General features: G+C 38.0%; 1 protein-coding gene across 2 annotated transcripts in view; it reads left to right on the forward strand.

Annotated features, from left to right (window-relative positions):
* Positions 1–13441, forward strand: part of CPE (carboxypeptidase E) — a 111925-nt gene that overhangs the window by 1465 nt on the left and 97019 nt on the right. The window lies entirely within an intron of this gene.

Genomic DNA, 13441 nt, shown 5'->3' on the forward strand with positions numbered 1-13441 from the left:
TATATATATATATTTTAATGACAGAGAAGGCTAAAAATTCTCAATGCAGGGCCAGAATAGTTTTGTAATGATATTTAGGAATCAAACTGAAGAATATTAAAATAAGTGAGTAATAGAGACACTTTGATCTTCAAAGGCAGAGCATATGGTTGATCAATAATAAATCTTCAAACAGGAAACTTTTCTTACCTTCAACTAATATGAGGGGAAAGGTTTGTATAAGCTTGCTGTCAAAACCCTAAAATGAGATCCTAGAAAACATTTTATGTAGTGAGGTCTAGCAGGTCTCAGCATGTAGACTTAGAAAGTTTGAAGATTAGTTTCATACCGTTCTCTGAACATAAAGACGAATTAGAAATGTGACAAGTCCATTTCAGTTATTTCAAATAACCAAAGCCATGGCATCATAGGCACAGATAAAGCTCACCTAAATGTTCGTGATTCTCCTACTGTCTGCTTACCTAGAACCTTCTGTTATTCTACTATTAGAGATGGCGCCTCAGAACGTGTTACACTGTCTCTTCAAGATTATAGGGAAGCGAATGTTAACTTTTATGTTGTTTTGTTTCAAGTTAAATACAACTCTAAAGAGGTGTTACTGTTAGGCTGCAGTGTGCTTTTGAAGATGAAAACAATAGTTCTTTTACTTCGATACCTGGAATGTACAGTCTTTCAAGATTTGCAGATTTCTCTTTTAGATTGCAAACTCTGTGAGGGGGAACTGTGCCTCCAGCACCCAGCCTGAATCAGGCACACCGCAGGCACTCAATACACATTACGGAGAAAACGAAATCAGTCATTAGCTGAATAAAACAGTGTTTTAAAATAAAATGTTTTATTCCTCATAAAGACACCCCCCCCAGATTTAATTCATCTTACAGAAGTGAACTCGAATGTTTTGCATTATGTGCTTTATAGTTTCTTGTTAAATGAAGGGAACTTTAAGTTCATGGTTACTTAATAACAAAATACAAATGTCTATCCATTGTTTTTTTAATTTTTTTATCATTATTTTTAAGTAGGCTCCATACCCACTATGGGGCTTGAACTCATGACCCCCAAGTTCAGGGGTTGCATGCTCCACTGACTGAGCCAGCCAGGTGCCCCTATCCATTGGATTTTTAAAAATTAATTAATTAATTAATTAATTTATTATTTATTTATTTTTAAAGATTTTACTTATTTGCTTGAAAGAGAACCAGAGAAAGCATGAGCAGAGGGGCAGAGGGAGAGGGAGAAGCAGACTCCCTGCTGAGCAGGGAGCCCTATATGGGGCTTGATTCCAGGTCCCTGGGCTCATGACCTGAGCCTAAGGCAGACACTTAACCTACCGAGCCAGCCAGGCACCCCTGTCCATTGTATTTTTAAAGGTAGAAATAAACTGTTATGAACCAACACTAAAAAGTCACAAGGGTGATTTTTCTCTCCACCACTTTATAAGAGGAGATTAAGTAAGTTAGAAATTTCAGTGAACTAGTGTTAACAAACAAAATTCAACTGACTAAATTTTAAAGATCTTCTTGGCTCTATTCACTGATTCATGAATGGTTCAGCATCCAATCTAGCAGGTAGAAAGGAGCTCCGAGGAGCTGTAAAAAAATGAAAGACTTTAATAGGCAGAAGGGAGTGGGAACAAGGAAGTTAATACTAGGCAAAAAAGCAGGTTGGTTATCGTGAGGTTACTTTCCTTTAGGCGATGCAGGGGTCTATCAGGCAGAATCCCTAACGAGTGCTGATCAGGTGATTCCTAATTGACTGGTTTAAGATTCCATTTCTGGGACAGATAAAACTGCAGGTAAGTTAAGTCTCAGTTTGGTGATGTGGGGCTTAGCACCAGTGACTCCACCGTGGGCCTGCTGTCTTATTTCTAACACTAGCGAACAGAGAGTTCTGATTAGTATGTAAGTTTGATAGTACTGTATGAATTAACTTTTTAGGACGTTGGAGAGTATTCACCATTCTTAAATGATTTTCAAATTCCTTCTACAGTAAAATATTTTAAGAAATGAAAAAGGAATATCCACCCTTATTCTGAGGTAGCAATAGATGAGTTAATGTTTTTTTGAGCACCCCACACTCTAGGTGGGCCAAGTTCGATGGGCTGTGCAGTGATACACAAGCTAGTCCTTGCCCTCTGGGGAATTGAGAAGTAGGAGTTGGAAGGACAGTATGAAGGCTGTAAGAACAGTGTGGGAGGACTGGAGAAAGGACACTGGGGACATTAGGTCACTGAAGATTGGATGACAAGAAGGCAGGAAACATGCAGTGGAATTTACCGGTGCCAGTAGAGCTTGTACAGATGTGTGTTTTAACAGAGGCCCCTGCTCTAAGGGCAGTGTCTTAACTATTTTTCACTTGTAAGTATCTGTTTTTTGTTTGTTTGAAATAAAATTTCTGATTAAGCTACTAGGAAATAATATTTGGCTTAACAAAAGCATTTACTTGATTAAAACTTGGATCAACTAACCCATATTCATTTTACCTTCCAGTAAGAGAGAGGTGTCAAGTTTGTTAGTTTTCCTAATCAAAAGTTCTTTTTTGGGGGGCACCTGGTTGACTCAGTGGATTAAGCATCTGCCTTCGGCTTAGGTCGCGGTTCCAGGGTCCTGGGATCGAGCCCCGCATGGGGCCCCCTGCTCAGGGAGGAGCCTGCTTCTCCCTCTCCCTCTGCTCTCCCCACCCTCTATGATGTGCTCTCTCACTCTTGCACTGCCTCTCAAATAAACAAATAAACAAAATCTTCATAAAAAACTCTTTTTTCTGAACTTTAAAAAGAAAGAGCTAATGCCTAAGGATTTAGTTATTATAATAGAAGAGCTCTCCCAAAACAAAACATCTCTACACAAAGCTTTCCCTGTGGTAGAACCGGCAAGTGAGAGGTTTACTTGGTTAAATTAGCAGGTTAGGGATGGAAGGTGTTCATTCACACCGCCAGCTCTCTTCCTGAGCAGGAAGAAGTGATCATCATACTTTCGTGGTACTAGGCTGTGGCCTGAGCTGAAACTTTTCTACTGAAAATGATTCATTCCGTCAGATAGTCTACATTTGAATTTACCCAAAGGGAAAGAAGATTCCATTTTGAATTGATCGGCAAGGAATATCCGTGCCTCTTCTGTCCTGGCACCGTAGGAATCAATTTGATTCTTGACTCGCTGAAAGCTGGGTCTGTTATTATTTTGTATGACTTGGTGACCTGCAAAGCTGGATTGGAGGAGGGTTGTGGGTAGCGGCCAACCTCAGAAGAACAGCAAGTGGTCTTGGAACTGGTCTCATCTCCTCACACTCCGTGAGTCTGAACCCCAGATGCAGGAGTAGGATGAGGGCTGGGCTAATATTGAGTCTGTGTCAAACTGGGCTTTCGGCTGATTCTAGATGCTCAGATGTGTTCTCTTACTCATGACACCTGCCAGGCCTCATCCTGTTCCTTATTTTTCTTCCTGGTTTGCTTATATCTTATACTTTTAAAATATTTCTGCGCCTAGGGCCTCAAGTTCTCAAACGCAAACACACGCTCTCCTAGGAATGCATATCCATCGTTGCGATACTCATAAAAGAAACCTATATTAATTTATGTCTAAACAATGGAATCTGTTTTCCCAGACCACTCCTCCCAGAATTAAATGGGAGTTAAGATTAGTTTATTTAAAACATGTAGTTTAAGATTGTTCTTGGGAAACAAATCTGATTTATAGCTAAAATGCTATCTTAGAAACATTCTTTAGAGCATAGATTTTTCTCTTTCAAAGGCTGGAATGATTATTTTGGACCTATTCCTTTCAAAATCTGTTAAAGTTTAAAGTGTATGAATGCCAGTATGTATTTGCCAAATATTGTGATGGAACATTTAATGTTGGCAAAATTTCTATACAAATAAAAAAAGTGGGGATTTTGATTGTTTTGTATGACCTTTTTCATACCAGATTAGTATGTTATATATTAGTGGGAAATGCTTATAACTGAGTAGCACCTTACAGTTGGTGAACATAGATGTTAGATTCTGGAGAAGGATCTAGATGTGTACCACATATGGTCAAGAGTTATTTTTAGACCTGAGTGACTCATTGCAGCTCTTGCCAGAAATTGTGTATTTGATTGACTTGTGATTGGCGTATGGAAGACAGAAAATTGGACTGGCCTCTAACATTATATCCTGTGCTCAGGCAAAGTACCAGCTTTCTATGGAAACCGATTTAAGGGATGGCAAAGGAATCATCTGTCAGCATCTCCTTTATTGGCATAGCATGGGGGTGAAATCCCTACCTTTGCAGTCACTTCTTTTGGGAAAGATATTTTTGACAAATACAAAAATAACCCCTATAAGGGGTGACATATAACGCAGACTTTCCCAAAGTATATTCAAGGAACATTAGTTCAGCTTGGCTTGAGAAATATTAGGTAAGCAAAAATAAATAGGTTTGTTTATTGCACACCTTATCAGAGCCTTAAATAAGCAAACCTATATTTTAAATCTACAAGTTAGATATATACTATACAGTATTTTCCAATCTTTTTTCCCCATGGAACCGCCCCCCCCTTTTTTTCAAGGAACTTATTTTGGAACTAGTATTTCCTTAGTTTGAGAAACAGAGCATTAGCATATTGTCATTCATTAACATATTATGCAGGATTAATTGGGCAATTCTATAGCAGAGATTCATACAAGGAGTTCCTCAGGGGTGGAGAGCATGTGGTTTCCATCCCCTCCATAAACAGCTAGCATAGTGATTTGTGTAAAATCTTAAGATATGCTTATTGAATTGAGAACATGGTCCTGAGGCAATCAGGCACAGGACAGATCATTTTGGTAGGAAAGATGAAAGTAACAAGTGCATTCCAGTTCCTTCATTGGTAAGTTGCTTTATGCTTTTAACTTGTTTACCTGCTTTTCTTAGCTATAAAATAGAAATACTTAAAAACTCATACCTCACAGGGTTGCGATGAGGCCAAAGCAGTATAGTGTACAGAAAATAATTTCATGAAGTTGCTCGCATCTAGTTATTAAGAAGATGGGCTAATTTGTTAAAAAATTTTCTGCACCCTCAGTCGACCTGGAAAATGTTCTCCATTGGCTTTGCCTACTTGGAGCGGGTCTCCTTGGCTGTGTGGTCCCATGAGAGCTGTGGATGCTTACCTGTGCTGATGGACAGCCCCGAAGGACTTTTTCTCTTTTACCACTGTTTCTTGTTCACAAATGTTTGCCTTTTCTCGATTTTTAGAATGTGAGGTGTTTCTGCTTCTCTTCAGTTTTACATCTTAATTTGCTTCCTTCAGTGGGAACAGTGAACGTGTTCATCGGTGTTTGAGAACGTCTTTACGGTTGTTTCTTCACGGAGCTAAATAAATCCAGGGCAATTCCAAGATTTACTTTGGCATACTAACTTATTTTTCCAAAAAATGTATAAGGAAACCGCTCAGGTCCTGACTCCTTCATTCTTCTACAGCGACGGTGTGAGTGAAAGCTCTTTAAAAGCTCCTTCCTCACCCCTCCCTAATTTTCTTAACTCCCTTTTCTTGGTTTTCCATAGTTCTTTGAAGAACTAGCACATAAAGGTTTCTGCTATGTGCATCGATGTCAGGGGGCTTTGGTTCAAACCCTGTCCTTTCCTATTTTTAATTAATTGCTCTTGGGTGAATTTAACTGCTCTGTAAGTCCTCAATTCGTCACCTATGAAATGACAATAATGTGATGATTAAATGAAGTAGTAGTTCAACATGTGTCGACAATTATTGTTACCTCTCTCGTGGTCTTTCCCAATGTCCTGGTCTAAGTGCTCCCCAGTAGACTGTGAGCTTTTTGTGGTCACGGATGGTATTTATCCCAAGTGTTTAGTACTCTGTGTAGGACATTATGGCCACTCAGGGAATGTTTGTGGAATAAATGAAATTTCTCAAACAGGCCAAAAATGTGCATCACAAAACAAAGCTGCATTGAAGGCCAATGTTAATTTTATGCCTGTGAGCATACCGGAAGTATGATAATAAGAAAGGATAGAACTGGTGCTTTTCTTATGTATATACTTCTGTTTTATTGTGATGCATGCAGTTGTTTTGCATAACGGAAAGAAATCCTCCCACATGTCCGTGATGGCCTGCTGTGTTTGTTGTCTGCTATAACTGGACTCTTCCTCTTGAGACATTTTAGAAAATTAGGTGGCTTCTTAAGCATTTAATAAAAGTTCTAAAGATAACCAGTAAAAAATGTACTTAGTAAAATTTTTGACCTTTAAAACATCTGTATGAGTCCTTTAGAGTTGTGTCCTAAGAACTGTGTGCTCTTTTGAACCTAGAAGGCATACAGCCCACGTTTTAATTTTCCCTTCCCTCATGAAATGGCATTCAAATCATGCCCCTGAAAATGCCATAGGGAAGGTAGTTTATCTGAAAGCCAGCTGATGGGTCAAAAGAGCTCAAATTTGAAATACGTTTAAATTTACTCTTTCCTTCCCCTCTTGTTAATTACTGAAATTGCTGTCAGTCCATTCCTCTGAATGTTCCTCTTTCTTTCAAAATTCAGGATATGGTGCTTTGTAGGCAATCCAGCAGCCAGCTCTTTCTAATAAAATGTGGCTTCAGAGAAGATCCTGTTGTGTCACCCGTGCCTTTTATTATTTTCAAATGGTTACCTACATCTTTAAATGTCTTCAAATAGTCATCCCTGAAGGATAGGTGGCTCACGTAGACTGTTACAGAGCTGACTCTTAAATGAGAAATGAATGAGTTATAATGATAAACTCTGCAAAAATTCTCCACTGCCAGTAAGTATTTTGTGTTTTTTAATAGAAATCTGTTCACTATAAAGTCACTGCTGAGCATCAGTTCTATTATAATAATAACAATAATAATACCTCTCATTTTTAAGACATTTGCATTCAAACGAAGACTGATTATTTAAAAAATGGAAGCAGAGCACTCATTTTAAAAAATGAGACTAAATACAACCTTTAACTTAAATCCGGGTTCCTAAAAGAATCCCTTGCTGTGTTTATGTGCGTTCAGGGAATTGGGGAAAACAACAATGATCTCATGTATGTGCATTTGCAGGCAAGCACTCAGCTGTTCACCGCCCAGAGTGGTGCTGTCTGATTGGACTACCCAGTTTCTCTCACTACATTAAATTATTCAAAACCAGAAAGTCTTCACTTTACTACACAGCTGCTATTCACTGCCGCTGTCCATTTTTTCCCCTCAAGAGATATTTTGTTTCTAGAGCTCAGCTCAACAGCTTGCACATGTCATCAGCTTGACCATGAGTTCAGGGTAGGAAAAGCTCAGTATAAATGTTGGACTGTCACCTCCCTGATCAAAATTCTGAAACCGTTTTTTCTTTCTCTAGCCAAGGGGTCGTTTTAAAAGTGGCCTTTTCTCATAACCATTATAAAGAATTGCTGTGTTACATTCCAAGATGAAGGCAACTTTCCAAGATGAAAAGAGAATGTAGGCTTTTGTCAGTGTAGCTAATATATTTAATTTAATTTAGAGAATATTTACAGAGTATCCACTATGTATATGCTATTTTATTTTCTCTGCCCGTCACTCTTTTTAGGCAGTGTCTTCGCATATCTTGAAATGAGTTATTTAGTTTCTTGACTTGGATTTACTTAAAAGAAAAGATTTATTTGAGAGAGAGAGAGCGCGAGCACAAGTGGGGCAAGGGGCAGAGGGAGAAAGGGAGAGAGAAGCAGACTCCCTGCTGAGCACAGAGCCTGACTGACTGGGGGGGTGGGGTGGGGGGGGGCTTGATCCCACGACCCTGAACTCATGACCTGAGCCGAAACCAAGAGTCGGACACTTAACCAAATGAGCCATCCAGGAGCGCCCGGTTTCACTCTTTCACACATGTTGAACTTAATTTACATGCTGTGTAACCAGTGGGCATGTTACTTTATTCTGTGTAAAATGTGTGATGCATAGAGATGCAAGGGTCCAAGAGTTCCCTATTCTGTTCTTGATGTAGCACGCGTCAAAACAGTCTCCGTAGGGGACACGACTGGAAATGTTAGACATTTGCAAAATAAAATGTCTTCTGTCCTTTTTTTGGTGTATTTAGTGTGGGATGTTTTAAAGTACGAACAGTCTTATTGAAATAGTTTCGTTTGTCTCAGACTGTGACATTGTTCAGCATAGATCCTTTTTTTTTTTTTTTTAAGTTTACTAGAAGAAACCAGTCTCATTCATTGTGGGAACTCAGTAAATGTTAAGCCAGATTCTTCCCATAATCAGCTTTATAGGAATTAAGTTAATGGACTTTTGGGAAACTGCACTAGCTCTACAGTCAGTAGGACCTTTCGGTGCTCACCCAAAGAGAAGCCTGCTTATTGTATTTTCTCAAGAGTCGAATTTAGTCTTTGGAGAATTCTAAAGCAATACAAAATATAGATAAATAATTCTCATGTGAATATTATATGGATGTGTAGTGAATGATACTATATAGATAAATAGACTAAAATACTATATAGACATATAGGTTTTGTCTAGATGATGGCAAGATAATCATGAATGCAGCAATCACTTTAAATTATTTTAACTTTCAAATTGACTTATTTCTATTTATAGATTTCAGTTACATCTGTAAAATAGCCTTCATTTTCCTTGTTTTTGCTCCTACCCATAGCTACTATCAGGAAATAAAGAGTCTTCTCTTTTATCTAAATGGCTTATTAAAAAAAAGTCTTGGGTGCCTCACTGGCTCAGTTGGTAGAGCTTGCAATGGTTGAGTTTGAGCCCCAGGTTTGGGGGTAGAGATTACTTAAAAATAAAATCTTGAAAAGACTTCTCTCAAAAGCTTTCTTCTTTCAGGAAGTTTTCTTGAGTTATTGTTGCTTTCTCTAAATCTGATCAGATATTCCACCAGGGTTTTAAATAGTTGGTCAAATTTGCCTTTACTTTTATGAGGATTCTAACTAGATCACCTCTGAGATAGGTTTGGAGAACCTCACCGGTTAATGTGGTCCCACATTTTCTCCCCTTCCATTCTTCGGTGCATATTTAAATAGAGTAGTCATCTGAATAACACTTGAGAGGCTTTTGTCTGTTAACTTTGGGTTATAAACACGCAGGGATGTGTACAGGCTCATTTACGGCCACACATTTATTCCCTAGCTCCCCATCGCTTTGTAAACAACCTCCAGTTTGGTCCAAATGAGCCAATTTCCCATACCTGCTACAGGTGAGGAATTGGAGAATATTTATCTTTTTGGGAACTTCAAGATGCAGAAAAGTCTGCCTATTGTTGGAAAAAAAGAGCATTTAAAAGAAAAATTAAAAAAGTAAATTTGTTTTTTTTAAGAACTTGCCACAAGTGATCTTAATTAATGCCCTGTAAAAATGCACGTTAATTGCTGTTATTTATGCATGAGGAAAGACTTAGCAAATATATTAAGAATAGTTACACTATAAAAAGGACAGGAGGAGTTTATTTTTTGAGATCAAGAGTCACATGCTCTATGGATTGAGCCAGCCAGACACCCCTCAAGGGGGTTATTTTTAAGCAGTGTAATGGGGCTGCAGAAGGAACAGTCTGAGTCTTTAGTAAGCACATTTGGGTTAAGTCTATCCTGCCTTTGTTTATCAAACAGGGACAGACTATGATCACCTATACAGAAAAGCCAAATTTTCCTGGCTGTGATGTCCTTAGCATTCTTTATTTCATTAATGACAAAAATCAGAGTTGTAAAATGAAGCCTCAAAAATATAGTTGTATATTCAGTCACAAGTTAATAATGTGAATCATTGCTTGTGCTAAGTTTTCCTTCTCTTGAGGACAAGCCTTCTTGCTAATTTCTTAATTTATTTGACAAATATACTAAAACTGTTAGAACGTTGTGATGACATCTAACCATTTATAAATTAAATTTTATAAAGTTATCTGGCATGTAAACACTATGAAAATGTCACTAAAATATCAATGAACAAATCCAACATCTAATGAAAATCATAGTTTCATTAAATTTAGGACTCATCGTATCATGTCAGTGCTTAATTTTCAAAGTGGCCAAATTATAAAGTGATGTGTCCTCCCCTTTTTAAAAGAGAGGTTTCCTAACTTGTCTGTCTTCTTCTGGACCCAGGATAGTGACTGCACCTTTCAGTGGGGACTGTTTGGTGTGTGTTGGGTCCGTAGTAGGTTCTCAATGCAGTGTTGAAAATGATGGATGAATGAATACTTCAGAATGAATAACACACATATTAGATACAGTTTTATACTCTTTGCCACACCATTGACTGTGGCCATGGAAGTACATCCTGCTTTCCACCACAGGGCAAATGTTATAGCAACGTACAATTCTGCCTTCTCTATGACCTTGAGGACATCTCTGCCAGGTTTACTGCTGTATCCACAGTGCCTGGGATTTGCATCTGATCACAGGCTGGATCTGAAGTTAATGCTGCACTCTAGTCTGGTCTTGTTTCTTGTTCTGGTCCTTTCTATATAGAGCCTTGACTTTGTGTTTCCTCCTGATTTGCTTCTTAGTAATATGCTGGTCCATGTTGTGTTGAGCCACATCATTCTGGCTGCTTTCTTGTATCAGAACCAAAGTGCTGCCTGCAAAGGGCTCATAGTCATTGGGAGGATGACCATGGAAGTTTTGACCAAAAGATCAAACAAAGCCACAAGTGGTATTTAGCATGCGATCGAATATTATTTCAGTATTTGTAAGAGCTCTTTGGTCCTGTCAAACAGGGTGATAATAAAAAGAAGGAAACTATCTCTGAAACAGGATGGAAATTACTTAATTATTTTAAGAGTCAAGGAGATACAAAGTCAAATTAGTGGTATAATCATCTGGGAGGGAATTACCAACTCCAATTTGTCTTGAAAATTAGATGAAGATGGGTTATAAAGCTAGGGATGTGGGTAAGTCATCGTTGCTCTCTTCTTTAAGTTCTGCAGTTCACAAAATAGAAATTATTACAGTGGTTCAACGTGGCAGTCAGGTGGTGAGAAAAATTGCCCCAAATATCTGCAGCTTTGAATGTCACATTTGACCAGAACTTCAGTCATCTGAGCTGGTATCCCCCAACATTACTTACATTTCTTTGGGAAGGTAACCTCAAAACTGTGTGGCTTGACATAGCTGTTACCCTTTGGAATAAGAATCTCACACCCTAAGAAAATGTATAAATAATTTATATATTATTGGGGTTTTAAGTGCTTTGAAAACTTAAAATATTTAATAAAATCTGGTAGATTCTGATGTCTAGATTAACCTTGTAATTCCAATAGGAAAATGTGTCAATTATGATTTTGAAGCTGAAATTTAACAAGTTTGTAAGCTGTATTAGAACACTGAGGGAACTTAAGAATCACCATGTATGGGGCAAGGGGTGGGAGAAATGGATGAACTGTTTTGTTGTGTTTTGTTTAGTTTAAATAAAATTAAAAGAAAGAATGACCATGTACATTTAATGTATTAGATTTACCACATTATTTAAGAAGTTAGGAATGTTTGTCAGTCAGTAGAACAGGGACTTAAAAAGGAAATTGAATATAGTACGTTTATTTTTACAGTTTGCATTTTTTAGGACAATTTAATGAGGTGACCAAATTTCCCTTTAAGGTAAGATTATAGAATCTGCTGGATTTGTAAATACAATCAATATGATTTGTAAACTGAACTTAAATGCTTATGGAATAAGTAGAATTTTGAATTTATAATTTGTACTTCTACTAAGTTGAATGTTGAATTTTAAAAACTAAATTCTAAATCTTTTCTATTCACATAAGTCACTCTCTAGGGCATCAGGAAGCTTGCATTAGCCTCAGTTTCTGCATGTCGTGGCTCAGAGCTCAGTCCCCTGAAAGAATTTTTGCTTCCAAATTCAGGAGCTGCAGGAGGCCTGGAGGTGTTGAGCATGTGCACAGTGTCTGATAAGATGCTTCCTTCTCTGTGTTACGGATTCTAGAAGCGCTCCCTAAATTAACTTTCTCCAAATTAGAACCACCTGTGGGCTGAGTGTTGCTTGGAAGAGTCTCCCCAATACACTTACCTGGTATTGGGTTGATTCCAGCGTTCCACTGTCCGCTGTCGTGTCTGGGATTAAAAAAGTTTCGTGTTTTCATATGTGTGAGTGATACACAATTTTACTGTACCTATCAAATCCATTTGAACAACTGATTTTCTCTCCACAGGTCACTGTGGACTGAACTGGAGAACCTTCATTAAAAGAGTATAATAATTTTACTCCTGTGCCTAAATTGAGGACAGCTCTAAGCTTGGCACGAACAGTAAACAACGTGAACTATGTGTCAGTTATTTTTATTATTTCTGAGACCTTTTCCCCCATTACTTTTAGACTTCTGGGTATGCTTTTTTATTGTCGATTCAGATTGCTGGATAGAAGGGAGTTGGGGGTACTTGATACCGTTCTAATAAACATTTCTCCTTCTCTGACTCCTACTTCAGTTTGCACAAACAGTATCTTAAAAAGTTACATGTAACTTTCAGAAACATTAAGTATTTTTTCCTGAGTAGTTTTAAAACTCTTATCATTGGTGCTGTTGTTATTTTAACATAAAGCTAAGCCACTGATTGCTATCATTCAATGACCTGTGTGTACAGGGAGGGAGAATGAATGAGAGTGTGTTTCCTAAATGAATGTACAGAAAGGTGAGACTGGCTGGTTATTTCCCCCAGAATTCATAGACTAGAGCTAATGTATTTATGGATTCTGTAAAGACAGTAGCATAAGCAAAGCATTTATACCTCTGCCAACATTTCCAAGAGCCCAAGGCAGCTCTCCGTTGTAGACCATACCACATTTTCCATGATCTCAGTTCCCAGACCAAGGTAATAAGAACTTTATTATCAAAAAGGCCCTACTAACAACTTGCAGGTATAAATCACCCTAATTGGACAACTAAAGGCATTGATTCACTAGGCAAATTAGAAATACCCGATAGAAGTGCTTTTAAGCCACTTCTCATTTGGAAGTCAAACTCTGGGTAGTAGAGGACAGTAAATGATGTGCATCTTTTATTACTGTATTTTATTGTATTTGTATCTCTAATGGACCTAGTTAACGATAATAACCAGGTACTTGCTCTATGACTGACATTCTACAAATTGAAGAGATTCTTACAAGAGGGAGCAAGAAACAACAGTATTTTACCAAGTACTTAATGTGAAGGTATGGACTCAAATGCTACAAAGAGTTGAGAGAGCAATCATGAAGGGCTTTCAGACGGAGGGGGATTTGAGCAGGTCTTAAAGTGAATCACATCTGGAAAGTAGAAGATATATGCCAGTATAAGATTATTCCTGGGTCTTTTTCTTCAGTGCCCCTGTTAGGGGTGATATATAAACCTTCAATAACCGTTGTGACAGATAATTACATGCCATTAACATGTGAAATTTTCACCTTGTTGGAGAGAATATAATGTTCAGGGTGTTGTCCTGTGGAATTTCCTTCTTCAGGATGTTAAAACTATTTGGGATGGAGC

Source organism: Ursus maritimus, unplaced genomic scaffold (assembly GCF_017311325.1).
Source record: "Ursus maritimus isolate PB19 unplaced genomic scaffold, ASM1731132v1 scaffold_11, whole genome shotgun sequence".
NCBI lineage: Eukaryota > Metazoa > Chordata > Mammalia > Carnivora > Ursidae > Ursus > Ursus maritimus.